This window comes from Dermochelys coriacea, chromosome 5, assembly GCF_009764565.3.
Source record: "Dermochelys coriacea isolate rDerCor1 chromosome 5, rDerCor1.pri.v4, whole genome shotgun sequence".
In the NCBI taxonomy this organism is placed as follows: domain Eukaryota; kingdom Metazoa; phylum Chordata; order Testudines; family Dermochelyidae; genus Dermochelys; species Dermochelys coriacea.
In genome coordinates this window covers 114,212,520-114,229,356 of record NC_050072.1, presented here as the reverse complement: position 1 = coordinate 114,229,356, position 16,837 = coordinate 114,212,520, and the positions used below count along the sequence as shown (strand labels likewise).

At 40.1% G+C, this 16,837-nt stretch overlaps 1 protein-coding gene across 4 annotated transcripts in view; it reads right to left on the bottom strand.

Annotated features, from left to right (window-relative positions):
- FOCAD (focadhesin) overlaps positions 1 to 16,837 on the bottom strand; it is a 198,662-nt gene that overhangs the window by 120,348 nt on the left and 61,477 nt on the right. The window lies entirely within an intron of this gene.

Below are 16,837 nucleotides of genomic sequence, written 5' to 3'. Positions count from 1 at the left end.
GCATCTAACAAATTTATTTCACTTCTAATTCATACATGAAATGTTCATTATTTCTTATATAAGGGGACTATAAATCCCAACTTTACCAATATAGTCCTGGCTTCTCAAATCATCATGAAACACCCTGATGTTGGTTTTGAAATTACAAAATGTTTGTTCAAGGCATCATATTGTAGTGATCAGAACTTGCTCCATGTATAGCAGGAATAAAAAGTCCCATGGAACAACTGTTCAGTGTAATGAACAAAATTTGGAGAGAAAAGTCAAATGAGCAGACATTATCAAAGCTGTTCTTTTGTTCAAAATGAAGAAATATGCATGAGCCACCGGTGAGTCAGAAACTGGAGGCAGTAACACCAGCACTTACATATATACATATATAATTTTTAAGTGCACTTTTGTCTTTTTATATGATTAGTTCACAACCTTATAACATGTTGCTGCAAGTGTCCCAATTTTTTATTATGAAAATATGGTCGCTGTGAGAGACATAGGTACTAATTTAGGAATAGAGCTAAATAGGTCCTAGGCAGCTAAATAACCCAGGACCTTGGGAAGAGTTTTGTGACCCTTGTTGTAATTCTGAAAAAAAAACCCAGCTGTATGATTTTTATTGGTTTTATTACAAATTAATGAAAAGACACACTTAAAATCAATTAATATTCTAGCTAAAAACTATCTATTTACATATCTTACTAACTAACTAAGGATAAAACAGTACAACTATAAAATCAAAACCACAACTGAATTGAGTTAACAAATCAAGCTGACAATATGGAATAAAATCAGCAACTGACTAAATCACTGGATGACCCCAATCAAGATTTAAATTTTGACATTAACATAACATGTAATCATTTCCTATACATATTAAACCTGAAGACCTAAGGAGGCAAAGTCTACTTCTCAGCCTTATAAAGCAGTACTTAAACTCCTTCAAGGTCGCTATTACGAGGTGACATCTAGGATTAACTTCCCCTCACTCCCCAATGTAACTAGTAACTGCGATACAGAGTGACTAATCACATGTAACATCCCTTTCTAGGACAGAGTAGTTTCTGGAAACATTCCTTTATAACCCATGGTGACAAACTGATTTAGGATAGTATTTACTCAAAACTTTAAGAAATAGCACATGCATGTTCAACACTCACAAGCACACCCACCCACCCTCTCTCTCTCTCTCACACACACACACACAGTGTTGGGGGGGGGGGGGAAATCAGGCATCCCTGATAGATTACCAAAAAAAAAAAAAAAAAAAGGTTACTTTGAGAACAGGATGCCTCTATTGTAGTCTTGGTCTCCTCCTTCCTAGGGGAAGGAAAGGCAGAAGCTCTTCTTGATATTGTGGTGCCTTGGAAGAATTGCACCTTCTTCCATATTTATCTGAATCTTTAAGGTTGTAATCCAGTTCACTCCTATAAGCCTTCTGAGAAAATCAGGGGATCACAAGTTTCACAGTCCAATCCAGATTGAGAGTGAACAAGCTTGACCTTTGGCCAGCCTAGCAAATCCTCTCTCTCTCTTACTGGCAGACTTGTAACAATATATCTCACCAAACTGCAACACACGTACTCCAAAAATGTGAAGATCATGTGAACAACAAAAGCACTCCATGGGTGCAGTTTTGGCCCCACTTCTCTGTGGGGGTACAGACGGAACAATTCCTCTAAACCACGACAAATTTTGGATGTGATCAATGACCTACTAAGATCATTATTATTTCTTACATCACTCACACTTCCATTCATTCATTTTCTCAGCATTTCTTAAAATAGTCTTTTTACTGGCAAAAAATTGAGAACTAAAATTTTACTTATCTGGATAAAGGGTTCTCTCTTAGCCAAACAGCTTTCAGAGTTTATTAATACAAAACTTAAGGTAAGAATAAATTAGGAGTGTGAAAACAAGAAAACCTGAACCTTCTTCAGTCCTCTGGATTTCACCATCCTCCATGAGTTGTCGAAAATAATTGTTAACAGTTCCAAGATCACATAATTGGTTGAAAAACCATACTCAGAGTATTTATCAATGGTTTGCTGTCAAATTGGGAGGACATATCTAATGGGGTCACACAGAAGTCTGTTCTTGGTCTGATACTATTCAATATTTTCATTAACCTGGATAATAGAGTAAACAACGTGCTTATTCAATTATCAAGACACTAAGGTCAGAGGAGTTGCTAGGATTTTGGAGAACAGAATTAGAACTCAAAACAACCCTGACAAATTGGAGAATTGGTCTGAAATTGTCAAGATGAAATTCAAGAAAGGCAAATGCAAAGCACTACACGTAAGAACGAAAAATCAAATGCACATATATAAAATGGGGAATACTTGACTAGGCAGTAGTATAGCTGAAAAGGATCTGAGGTTTATAATGGATCAACAAATTAAATATGAGACAAAGTGATGTAGTTGCAAAAAAGGCTAATATGATTCTGTCTGGTATTTTTTGGGGGGGGGGGGGGTTGGTTTTTTTGTTTTACAAGACTGTCATAAGCAAGACATGGGAGATAACTCTCCCACTCTACTTGGACTGGTGAGGCCTCAGCTGAAACAGTGTGTCCAGTTTTGGGCAACACACTTACAAAAGATTTGAACAAACTGGAGAGAGTCCAGAGGAGAACTACAAAAATGATCAAAGAAAACCTGACCTGTGAGGAAAGGTTTAAAAAACTGGGCATGTTTAGTCTTGAGAAAGGAAGACTGAGGGAGCAGAGGAGACCTGATAAGTCCTCAAATATATTAAGGGCTGTTACATAGATGACAGTGATCAATTGTTCCCCATGTCCATGGAAGGTAAGACAAGAAATAATGGCCTTAATCTGCAGCATGGGAGATTTAAGTTAGATATTAGGAAAAACTTTCTAAGTCTAGCTAAGCACTGAACTATGTTTCCAACAGAGGTTGTGGAATCCCTGTTATTGCAGGTTTTTTAACAAAAGGTTCAACACACACCTGTCATGGTATACTAAGTATACTTGGTCCCATTTCAGTGCAGGGGGTTGAATTAGATGAACTCTTGGGGTCCCTTCCAGTTCTACATTTCTATGATTCTATGAAAAATTAAATTTATAAACTAAGCCTTACTCTAATAGGACCGTTTATCTCTTATCACCTTACACTTATAGATCCTGTTTTCTAGGCAATAATAATAAGATATTCACTTCTAGTGATCAGACAATCTACATACCCTTTTTTTTTTTTTTTTTTTTTTGGAGGGGGGACTGAAAAATTCTTCGAAGTCAAAAAGTTTGTCTGGGTTTCTAACAATGATTTTTTCATAGTTTTGGCCCTCTTAGGTGAAATTAATGGCTAGTGTATATCACTGCATGGAAATGCAGCTTTCTTTAAGCCAATCATGCCTCTCCTCCACCCCTTCGTTTCTTTTTGGTCTTAAAATGTTTTAACTTTATGATCAGTTAAAAGCAGAAAATGTATTACTACCTCAATTATAAGAAAAAACAAGCTATGAAAAGATAAGTTACTCCAGAAATTAGACAGCTTCCACATTATTAATTGGGTCACAACACATATCCTTTCCTTTTCACATATGTGATAATCTAAAGATTACATGTAGCAAGGAAATGAGGAAGAAGGGACATTATATACATAAGCAATGTGGATGAGTTACATTTCCAGTGTTAACCTTTTGGAATGCTTTGGCTTTTGACAGTTTAATTTTGTAACCAGAAAATTTCATCAAAACTAGACTTTTTTGCATTTAATTTTCCTGTTATATAAAGAAGAAAAAAATTAGAGAGAAAGATCCTGAGTCCCGTGGCCTTGAGAGTTTACAAGATCAAATAGCTGTGACAACAGAGCTTAAAAGCTCCTTGATTTGATAAAAATTGCAGTCCTGCAGAGCTGAGAGGGAAATCCTGCCTTCACTGACATTAGGGGCAAAACTCCCTTTGACTTTAACGGGGCCAGGATTTCATCCATTGACTCTGCAGGCGTGCCACAGAAAGTGTTTGTGAAAATAAATCTTTGGGATGACACCAGGCCTGGACAATTTCAGCCACAAAGGAATTTGTTTGGGAAAGCTATGAAAAACTGAAAAAAGGAAATTCAGAATGGACATTTCCTCAGTCCCATCCTCACTCTGCAGTGGTCAGGAGAAGCTGACTTTGAGATCGAGGGTCTGTATTACCTCATTATCTGATGTGTTCAATATCAGCTCATTTTCTGTGTGGTCTGAATTTCGAGAAGACTGCATGGTGTTCTGTAACAATTATGATCCCGCACAGTAAATGATTTTTTTTGTTAGTAACTGTTGAAATATTGTCTAAAGCTCTATGAGAAACATTAAGCACTTGCTAGTATTATATAGCTATCAGTTACACAATCCTCTATTGGTATTTCCTTTTGAACTTTTTACAGTTAAAAAACAACTTCACTATACATTGAGAGTTTAGAAAAACAAAATGCTTTAGTATCATAACCCCTCTCCCCTAATTTAATGGATAAACGAGAATGGTCTGGGTAACCGTCAAAGATAAATAAATATTAACTCTTCATCAGTTGTTGAACAGTTTCAAAAAGCCAACATGAAGATTCATTAGCTCTTAGTGCATATGATCATGCTCAGAAGGCAACAAATGTGTTGCCTAGCAACAGTGCATTTTACATCCCTCATCATCCCCAAAGATGGAGCAGTTGGGTCAAGCCTCTCATTAGCAACCCAACAAGGGTTTCCAGCGTTTTGTTTTGTTTGTTTATTTTGGGTTTGTTTTAATTATTCTGTTTGAAAAAGACGTTCAAGCATCCCAACAGAACCTCTAATATGCTACACAAAGATCTAACTGTAGCAAAAGCTGCTATTCCCCAAACCAACAGGATTTATATGCAAATTCACACATCCTCTGCAATTTGATGATTTATTTTTAAGCTACAAAACAATTAGTCTCTTTAAAAGCAGATGCTTTGATTGACTGGAGGGAGTGGGGGGAAAACAGAATCCATCATTCCCCCTTTCCTTTCTCCCTATCTGAATTTTTTAATGGATTTTTTTCCCAAACAGCTCCTCTGCTACAGCTGCTAATAAAATTCTCCTGAGATTAGCACAATAAAAAAACCTATACCCAAACAAAACAACACTTTACAAGGATTATGATCCACAATTAAAAACATCCAATTCTCAATTTAACAACCTGGTTGTATAACACTGACCCGTATCAATGGCTCTTCATTCATGCCTCACTTTCTTAACCTAAATACAGATTGCATGGGAGAATTCATCTATCTTAATCATACAGTATCAGCGAGAGTAAGATCTCATCACTGCAAACAAAAAGCAAATGGAATTGCAATGAGTTTTCTAGGTTTTACTTCAAAAGTTTACAACACTGGATTCATAGGACTAGCTTTTCCAGAGTTCACACTCCAACATTTCCCATGTAGGCATCTAAATTAAATGGCCAGTTTTCAAAAGAGTTCAGCGCGGAGCAGTTTCCAGCGAGAACAGTGAGAGCTGCTGAATGCTGTACACTCTTGGAAATCTGGTCACTTCATTTGGGTGCCCACCTGAGTGGGGCTTTTTAATATTTGGGCCCATTGTGGTTCTGAACACTTATGAGAATCTGGTCCATATGCTCTATAAAACTGCATGTGCTTCAGCATCCTAATAAACTTGTAGCAAACATCCCTCCAAGATTCTGTCCACAGAATGTATTGTAATATGTCAATTCCCCTAAAGCCATTCTCTGGTATTAGCAGCAGCAGATTTAGAATAGTGCTATCGAGTATTACTTAAGACACTTTTCAGACAGCCACATCAAGTTCACTGGATTTTTACACATAGCTTCTAGATGAATAAGAACATATTTTGTTTTTTGTCATCATCCCCCCTCCACCACCACATTTTCCCCCACCGAAAGACAGGAGATAATGCATCGTTAGATGAATTTCCCAGAAGGGTGTCATTTACCACTAAAATATTTCATTCCAGCAGTTGAAAACCATAAAAGAGTGAATGTCCTCTAGAGCCTCATAATCCCCTAATAATGGTAATAGATCTTGTGTTACTATTCACAAGTGACACCTCAGTCAGACGATTTAATTTTTTCCCCCTGCAGCATGGTTGGTTTCACACACAATGTAATAACAGTTTTGCACAACAAGACAATTCATCCGATTAAAAGGACTATATAAAGTCGTTCATGAACAGCATGTGTAAGTGCAGCTCAGTAATGATTTGATTTAAGACAGCGTGATAATATATGCACCATATTCATTCTTTGGCCTTTTAAAAAGATTTCTGGACTTTCTTCCAGAATGTTTCAGAACATTACCTCAACACTTTTCAGCTGGTAAGATATCTAAAAACTGATCAGATATAATCACTCATCTTGAACAATAAAACAGGCTTTCAGGCTTCTGCACTAGGATAGGAGAAAAAACAGAAAAAGCAAAGAAAAAAATGATCCATAGGCTTTATGAAAAGAGAGGTGGAAAAGAGAGTGGGGTGTTGTGTACAAAACTGGTTATTGCAATCATTTTTACTAAGAAAATTTCTGCAGTGCTTCATTAATTTATTATATATACTGTAGTGTCAGTGTCAAAAGGTATTTCAAGATTGAAATGGAAGACCTGTTTTTGAGCCCCAGTCACTCTCATGAGGTAGAGTTAAAATAAATGCAAAACCTAAGGAAGAGATGTAAAGTCTATGCAGCTAAATTCAAGCAATAAAGACAGGATTCTACTCAGACATCCTCTCCCTGATCCTCTTCCATCTTGCAGCACACCACTAGACCTGAATCATGAAGTATCTCTAGCTTTGCACTAATCATCAGCACCACAAAGCAGTGAAATTACATCAGCAGTAGAACCACTGATTATTTTGAATACTAAAACAGACTGCACAAAATTCCTCCTGTATCTTTTCTTACAGCTAGCTAGCTTTTTATACTGTATTCATCACCATGGCATTTGAGCACCTCCACAAACTCTGCTATGTCAAAAGTATCCCACCACTTTGCTCCATTCTGCATCTCTTCATTCAATTCTACCTATACACCCATCACTATCCCTACTGAATCCTAAGTCTTGTCAAAGCTCACTTAGACCTGTTCAGATCACGATTACAACGACATGATGGAAAGATCAGCAGCAGCAGCCCGTCACCTATCTATAGTAGTCATCTAAATGTTGCTAACATCAGCGGAGCTGAAGAGTGTTAGTAATGGTTGCAAAATGTTGGAAAATGTTCCTAGTGTACTAGAGCTTTTGTCTCCTATTCCCACCTCATAACTTTCAGACTGTCGTGCCTCCTCCTATAGCAGCACCACCTGTATCATGATCAGTGGAACTGGAGTCAGAGGATCCATGTTCCCGGGGGTGGGGGTGTGGATTATTGAGGAAACACTAGGACAACAGAGAATGTGAGGAGTGGGCAGGAAGCAATGCAGCCAATTGGACAGAGCAGTCTTCAGAATTTATTAAAGTTCCACTTATTCAACTTAACCTGCATTCAGCTTCACCCTGCACTAATGAAACACTGCCTCGGTGGTCTGGCTTCAGACTAGCTGCTACCTCACTCAGGGGCCAATCGCCTTCCTCCTCTCTCCACCATGCGTGTGGTGCTGGTCTCCCCAGCCCATTAAGGACTCATTGCCATTCTCCAGAGCCTTTCAGGCCCTTCTTCCTGGACACCATTCTGAGAAGCTAAAACAAAACTCCAAAGTAACACAAAATGCGCTGTTAGTGCAGGCTGCTAGGACTTAGGAGCCTTTCACTTTGCTCCAGGGGTGGTCACAGGAGCCGAAGTTCCTTTCTGCAGCCCTCTTCAACTGAGCTGTTTTAGCTCTTTAGAGGAAACACCTAGCCTCTTCCCAGCTGGATCTGATAACTGAACAGAGCAGATTGGCCCTGGGCCTCTGGCTTTTAAAGGGACAATCCGCTCTTATACCTCTCTTACTGGGGAATAGCCTCTAATTAATGCACTGTATGCCAACTTCCTCTATCTTCTTCAGAGTTTTTGAGAAGAGAAGAGGAGAATGCATGGACATTCTACTTCTGTGCTTTAGCCATTTTTTTTTGTGATAAGCCTTTTCCCTACTCCTGCCCTCTGTGATCAGTTTATACTGAAGCCAGCCATCTGTGACAATCTGGTCAATTTTCCCTGTAGCTAAAACAACCAACGGTTTATATCCCACTGAGGTTCTTCTTAGTGTATGCGCAACATGTCTCAGGTGACACATGACTAGGAATCACCACCAAATTTGGTCTGTTGGTTGGATCTTTAGTTTCTGTGGCGTGGGCCGGGTATCGACAGGGAGTGCAATATGAACGCTGATCTATGCCCCCCTGCCACTGAGTTGAAAATGACTAATGGAACCTTGCAAAAAGGCCATTCTGATATTCTTTGTTTTGGTGGCAAATGCAAGATCAGAGCCTGGAATGTTCAACCATCGTCCAAAACAACTAAAGCTGTCGCCCTTGTCAAGCAGTTGAAAAGCTGGAGTATGGATATCTGCACTTTATCTGAAGTGCGCTGGCCAGGACATGGTGAAATGAAAGTTAAGGACCATATGTTTTGTCTAGGCTGGCGTGTCAGGTTGCTCCAGGTTGCTGATGGGTTGTGTTTTTGCCTAATGCTCAATGAGCAGTGCAGGGTTGGCAAGAGATTAATGAGCAACTTATCAGCATCTGATTCCATACCAGCTGTGGGCATCTTACTTCCATCCCAGTGTGTAGACCCACAAACACCAAGGCCAATGACATGGCTATAGATAATTTATTTTTTAAAACCAGCAACTACAGTCAATCTGTAATGACACTAAGAAAAAGATATGACCCTGTTACTTCAATCCACACGTAGGAAAGGAGGACACGTGAGCAAATACTCTTTGGAAGTTTGGTATTAGGCAGAAAAACAGGAATGGGTAGTGACCACTGGAATTTGAGTCTGCCACATGTCATGGTGATGCCTGACTCACTCTTCACAAGCAGACCTGATACAGCCCCAATGGTTTCCCTAGGGCTGTTGTCGATCATGTCCTCATTGGAGATCAACAGTATGAGTATGCTGAGGTACTGGTACTGAAGTTCACACTGACCACTGGCTTCTGCTAACAAAAATGTGCCGCAAACTTTGAAGACAGATAGTTAATAGACCAAAATTAGTCCAATTCAACCAACATCTTTTATTACAATCAAGCTATCAGATGGCTTTCTATTCTGAATTGCTTAAAGCCACTGAAGCATTGTCTTGTTAGCTCATTTTGGTAAATCACAGTGGCTGGTGGCCGATCTGGTCAGATAAGAAGCAGTGTGCATTGATCTGGTTATTCATCTGAATAAAACTAAGTCCCTGACCATTATCATTTAGCAGAATCCAGTCCCAGATTGCAAACAACTCAGTATTAACCTATCCAGATAGGACAGTGAGCAGATGGCAACTGTCAAATATATGAATAGCATCACAGACAGTACGGGAAGATGCTCAAAAGATGTGGATACTTGGATAGCAGCATCGGCTGCCACACTTTGGGCCCTTCAAAATTTGCCATGAGGCTGCAGATCTATAGGATCACACATATACAAACTATTGTATGGAAGTGAAACATGGGTATGAAGGAAGATTCAAAAACATCAAAATGACATTTTCAATTCTCATTGACTTCATTGGCTCCGCCATATCAAGTGGCAGGACAAGATCAGATTTGAGGATATTCAAAGTTGAACCCTGCAACTGCCTCCGTCAGCACTGCTTTGGTTTCAGTAGCTTTCTTGGGATGTAGATATTTATAAAAATGGAAGACCAACAAATTCTGATCTACATATACCAAAGAATGTCACTATACATCCGGAGATCACGTGTTCACCAAAAGCTTCATTGGTGCAATAAGATCATCAATCATGGACATAAACTGAATGTACAGCTGGACCACCTTAAGCACCTTGCCAGAGGTCAATCCAGATGGTTCTCTACATCAAGGAAGCCACATGCTTTTGGGATTGGCCATAACGAAGAAAAAATCTCCCCACCCCTAGAATAAAGGCACCGAACCTCTACACACCATTTTGCTGGTTATATTCTTCACCTACTGTAAACTACCATATACATTTATGAAGACACCCAGTATAGCTATCCCCAAAGCCGCTTAGTTTCCCTAGAGATATTCTAAGTTACTGGCACGCATTCTTTGTAAAAGCTTGTTTGTATTCATATATCTGCCTTTCCCCCCACCAATATAGGTAGTCCAGAAAGTTATTTATTAACTACTTTCCTGTGAATGAAAAAGAAAAATGGCTATATTTTAATTTAGCAATTTCCATTTCCAAATTTTCTAATTATTAAACCCAAAACCCAAATTCTTTCTTCCCCCCTTCAGGTATCACTTATCAAGACTGCCTATGCACAGCATTTAAAAATCCCACCTATTCAAACACTCAGGGCAAGCAGAAATTTTAACTGGGCAAGTGGAGCCAGGTAGCCAGTGGCGCTAATCTCCCATACATCCAGGAAAGCACCAGTGGAAGAAGCACAGTCCCTTTATAAAAAGGGATAGGGACTGAAGATTCATTTACCTGGGCAGGACCGAAGAAAGCCCTGGAGCGAGAGGGGAAATTGGAGGGGAGAGGAGAGCGTAGAATTCATTAACTAGGAAAGAGCCCAGAATTTACTAACTGGGAGATTATGTGGCGTGTACATATCAGAATTGGTTTTGATGTTTGGAAGACAGAGTTGGCAGAATTGATTAACTGATGTAGTATGAAAGTTCAGGGATTATTTTACTTGGGAGTGCAAAACTAGTTAATAGATGGAGAGAACTGATTTTATTTAAGAATGCAAAATAGATTAGTTGCTATACACCAGATGACTACCTCGCTTCCACACTCAACCCCAGAAGCATTAGTAACACACTGGGAAAGTGATTCCAGTGTTGTAGATGCATAGGATGGACTGTTTTGTCCAGTCAACCTGCTTTGAACCATTCCATGAAGCTGCTGTAGCAGCTCCTAGCTAGTCTCCCCTTCTGGCCCTTGGCAACTGAAAAGGGAGTATGGCTAAAATATTCCTTTGTCATGGTGACCCCCATATCCCTTTGGCACAATGAGCAGCCAGCATAAATGAGAGCAGCCTCAGGATTGCTCTAATTTATGCCAGGCACTGGACCGGAGGCAGATGGCACCAGGACTGGGTGGCGCAGTGGTGGTTTAGTTCCACCTTTGCTTCACTCCCTTAGCGCCACCTCGACCTTGCACTCTGCACAGCTCAGCCAGACCGAACAATCTGGCCCGTAAAAGGCCTTGGGATCTTTTGGGATGAAAAGTGCTATATAAATGTACAATGGTATTATTATGCAACTTCCATACAAAGCATTCTCATCTCGTGGCAGCACTCGTCTAGGGACCAACAGGGGATACATGCCCACAAAATTAGACACCACAGTATACTACTTGTTCCAAGTTTTAAAAGATTACCTACAAGAATGACAACTGTAATACTATTATGTGAGACTTGTAAGAAGATACTTGAAGTAAAATATTTTACATTCTTTGCAGAATAGCATTTTAAAATTTACAATAATCTAAAACAAAAAATCACTGTCTGCACAGTGTCTGTTTGCAGACCAAATGTGAGCCAATTAGAGAACAACGAATAGTTATGGTTTGAGTTTCAGGTTTTATGTAGTAATTCCCAATCCATTTGGACCCACCTGCTGCTAGTCATTAGAAAAAAAAAGCTAATGTAATTTTAAACTTCGTTTCATCATTGTGATAGGTCACTGGAACTACTTGTATCCAAATATTCCACAATATTAGCAGAGGTTATTCCCCTAGCCAGAGGGCCCTCCTACTGACAGTGAAGACAGACCGCTGGCTTGAGACCACAATATTGTGTCTGGCCACCAACTTCTGTTGCCTGCAAGTTTTACACTCTGCCACTGTTATCATTTTGATCAGCCATTCTCCCTTCACTTATATTACAGTTTTATATGCAATGTACACTATGCCAATATTATTTGTCAGTGCTTTTGTGCTGTTCCTAGCATGCCAGTTTTAAAACCACATGTATGCTTCCTGGAATGAAGCATTAGATTTTATTTTGTTTTAAATGTGGCCTGATTCTGGTTAATACATCAAAGTTTTATTGTGTGAATAAAGTAAACGTTTGCCCCATCTCTCCTGTAACTGATAGCTCATACGAGCCACAGAGGAATGAGGTTTACCTCACAAGCATAAGAATTGACCATGGAAGATAAAGAACCATCTGAACCCTAGTTATCAATAAAGGTCTTTTAGCTGACAATGTATTTCATATAAAAATTCTGAATCCATTATAGCTCACATTTTTAGATTAAAAAAAAGATTGTGATAAAAACCAGAGACCTTCTGCTAATAATAAATTCAACAATTAAATACTTTACAATTCAAATACCTGAGTTTTTCAAATCCAAAGTCAAATCCAAAATGCATTTTTATAGCAGCAAATGTGATGACCTGGGTTTAATTTATATTCTGATCCATGACTATGCAAATAATTTATAACAGACTGTCACTGGCACTGTGCATATTACAGTACAAATCTTTGTATTTCTCATTACTCAGCCTCAAAAGCAATTTTTATTCCCAACTGAAGACCTCAAGCAAAGGCATGCGAAGCCATTTGAGAAGGAAGGTTTAAAAAATTCCCAAGGTTCCCATTTTTCCCCAAAATAGTTTACATGTATCTGTATTGAATTAAGCCTTCCTTAAAGAGATACCTGCACACTGCAATTCCCACCAAGCAGCACCACACCCATTTTGGAAAGTTGTCTAGTTAGTCACTTTGGGCTTCTGTGTTGCAAGTTGATGTTTTTCAAGTGCAAAAGACTTATCAGGAAAATAAGTCTTGGGCAGAGGTGGGCAAACTATGGCCCACAGGACTGTTCTGCCTGGCCCCTGAGCTCTCAGCCAGGGAGGCTAGGCCCCGGTCCCTCTCCCGCTATCCCCCCTCCCCTGCAGCACCGCCAGCGCTCTGGTCCGCTGCTCCTGCCGGGCAGCAAGCTCCTGCTGCTCTGAGCGACATGGTAAGGGAGCGGGGGGAAGGGGGGGTCCATAAGGGGCAGGGGGTCCTGGGGGTCAGTCAAGGGACAGGGAGAAGGATCTGGGGGGGGCAATCAGGGGACGGGGAGGTAGGAGAGGCATGGGAGTCCCGGGGGACCTGTCCGGGGCGGAGGTGTGGATGGGATCTTGGCAGTCAGGTGACAAGGAGCAGGGGGAGTTGGAAGTCAGGGACGGGAAGTGGGAGGGGTCAGATGGGGGAGGGGGCCAGGCTGTTTGTAGAGGCACAGCCTTCCCTACCCCGGCCCTCCATACAGTTTAGCAACCCCGATGTGGCCCTCGGGCCAAAAAGTTTGCCCACCCCTGGTCTAGGGTTAGGATTTCCAAGTCATTGTTTTCCTTCCTCTATATACTCAAGGTCTTTGCAACCAGGTATGACACGCTCTAAGGGTGATATCTGAAAAAACAAAAAAGCAAGGGTATTTTACACTGAATTGTTAGACAAGGATGTCTTTTAGGATTGGAGAGTGCAGGTGAGAGAAGCAATGGGAGTCCTGAGCCACGTGGCACAACAGAGGCAGTTTCCAGCAGACCCTCTTGCCACAGCAATCTGAGGAGCCTCCTTTTGTCTAACACCACTAGTGTAAAGTTCTGACTAGCTTACGTCCTTTTTGTCTTTACTCTGTGATATGCAGCTGCTCTCTAGAAGGCAGAGAGGGATAGATATAACAGTTGAGAATGACTAGGAACCTGTTGTGGTGCAAGAGGAGGGAGTCATTGGCATGCAAAACTACAGTGAGAGACTAGGAATGATTAACAAAGCAATCATAGTTGGGGTGGAGCAAGATAGCTGGGAAAGAAAGAATGTTGCTTTGTTTTCTATGTTTCTCTTTCTCTCAATGGGACTACTCGTGCTGAAAGTTAAGAACATGCATAAATCTTTACAGGATTGGGGCCTTAGACTGTAAACTCCTTGGGGCAGCCTGTGTTCTAATATCTGTTCAATATAGCACACAGCACACCGAACAAATAATAAAAATAATTATCAAATCAAAGAATCAAATCCTTGTCCAAAGGAATGCTGCTTAGTCAGAGCTAGCCTGCAGACTACACAGCTTATTCTGGGAACTCTGCAAATACCAACTGCTGTCCAGTCTCTGTGCAAATAGTGTTACCTTGAATCTACAACTACCTGGAACTCTCTAGAATGAGACAATGATAGCTCAATGATAGCTGAATAAATTTTGTGCACAGTACGACATAAGAACTTCAAATGATAATAAAATGGACAAAACATAGCACCTCCCTGTTTAATTCACAAAAATGCATGAAAATATTACAAGGGTGAAATATCAGATAACCTCTTTCCACTCCACTGATGGCTACATGGGGTTTGGAATGCACATTAGATGAGTTTGCTGACAGACTGATGTGGATATAACCCTTAGCTTTGGTTTGCAATTTTGTCTACTTCTCTTTATTGCCATGTCTCTTGCTAATATATTACACCCATCGTTTACTTCCAGACTTAATCAGCCTTATGGACATAGAAGTGGCAGCATACTATCCCTCCATATGCACATAGATCTTTTACAAAGCACTGTACGTTTGGGTTCCCTCTTGGTAGTCTGAGAGAAACCATGAGTAAAATGACTTCAGAGGGTTATCCAATTCCTCGAACCTTAACTACATTGCAGAGCAATGCATCCAAAGGCCTTTTTGTTGGTTTACACATAAATAATACATTTTATCCTTTTTTCACAGTAGCGAGCTTGCAGTTCATGTAAATTAACACATTCTACAGATTCTTCCATGCCCACACAATGCTCAAACTTGATGAGTAACTCCAGAACAGAAGTTTGCAATCTTTTCCAGACTGAAAGTCATATTTTTTTTAAATCTGTTGTCATACGTCTGAGAATGAAAGGGGGCAGCTAATATTTCCATGTGACCTGGCCAGCATATTTGAGGCCCAATACTTTTAAATCTGCCAAAAAATATAAATAAAAGGAATGTTTAAAAATGGGGGTTTGAAGTAATGTGTTTTTAAAATATTTATATATATATTTTTCAAAAAAGGGATAGGAAAATTAAAAACAAACGAAAAATCTCAAAAAACATGGCCAAAAACAAATACAGAGCTAAGGGGGCGGGGGGGAAGACATGAGCAAAAGAAAAATACCAAACTCAAAAGAATAAAAAAATCCAACAAAAAACAAAGTCACATGCCCTCCAAACCCATGTGCATATGCAGCCCCCTCCACCTGACAGACACACACACACACACACACACACACACACACAGAATAAGAGAAAGAAAGAAAAAAGACATAAGCACAAAGAACACTGAGAAGAGAAAAAGAGAGGAAGATGAATAGTAGGAGTTCAATAGGCAACACAGTGCTAGTACCAGTACCAGAGGTACAGTACCTCTGAAGGCACTGCATGATGGCCATGATCAAGCAAAGCACTTAAGCATGTGCTCAAAGGTAAGCAATAAAGTAGTCTCAATTCAATTCAATGTGACTAAATGCTTCACTGGATCAAGACCAAAGCACCCAGCACCCTACAGAAACAAGCCCATAGTCCTCGAGCCACATGTTGCCAAATCCTACTCTGAAGGGTGTGCAAACTAACATTTGAAACAAAAGTCCATTTAAGAAATAGACAAAGCTGGCCTTTATGTTACAGGAACATCTCGAACTTTTAAAGGACTCTCTCTTGCTTTCCAACATATATGGTCATCCAACATCTTGACAGATGAAAGAAGATATGACAAAGTCGGTCTGTCAGTGGTGTTTAACAATGATATCAGAATAGAGCCCGATGCGCGAGTGGCAAATCTTCCCATACTCCAGATTGAAGTTGAAGCATATTCTGCTTTCTAACTCGCCTGTGGGCCTCAGCCTCTGATGGCTCTCCACAGTGACTGCACCAGTCTAAACCTGGCTTCTCCAAACTCAACTACTGTGGGCAGGATTTTCCCAGTTGTCAGTGGGAACACTGAATTTCTTGAGGCTTTGCTTGACCTTGTCACCATAGCAGAGTTTTGGCATTCCTCTGCGTCGCGGGCAGTTCTTAAATTGTCCATAGAGCACAGCCTTCAGGAGACGATCATGAGGCATGCACTCCATGTCTCCTAACCAGCAATGCCTGCAAGCGTCCAGCATAGTCTGCATAGACTGTAGGCCAGTTCTGTCAAGGATCTCATTATTAGTGATTCATTGGTGCCAAGTAACTCCAAGCATTTTTCTAAGACAGTGGAGGTGGAAACTGTTCAATCTCTGCTCCTGCTTGGAGTACGCAACCCAGATTTCACAACTATGAAGGAGGGTACTAAGGACACAAGCCTGATAGACACCTTTTTGTTCAGGGTTAGCAACTTTTTGTTACAAAGACATGAGGTAAGTTTGCCAAAGGTAACTTAAGCTTTGCTGATTTTAGCATAAAGTTCCTTATCAAGGTTAAGTGAACTGGTAAGAATTGAGCCAAGACAGCAGAAGTGATCCACAATGTCCAACATAAAAATATGAATATTTTATAATCTACTGTATTGTCTTAGTTTAGTACCCCTGACTTAAATACATACATACGACAATCTGGTGTTATGATTGCTAAATTATAAAGCCTAGTATTTATTTTTGTCTTTCAACTTATGCAGATATGTATACAGGCATTGTGAAAAACCTGGCTTGAATTTAGAGGGAGTGAAGCAGACAAAAAGATAGCACAGACTATTCAGGTAATTTTGAAATATAAGTCTACAGACATCAAGGGACTCAGATCATCATAGTAACCACAAGAGGGCTGTACTTTAGGAGGTCATGAGAAGCCAGAAA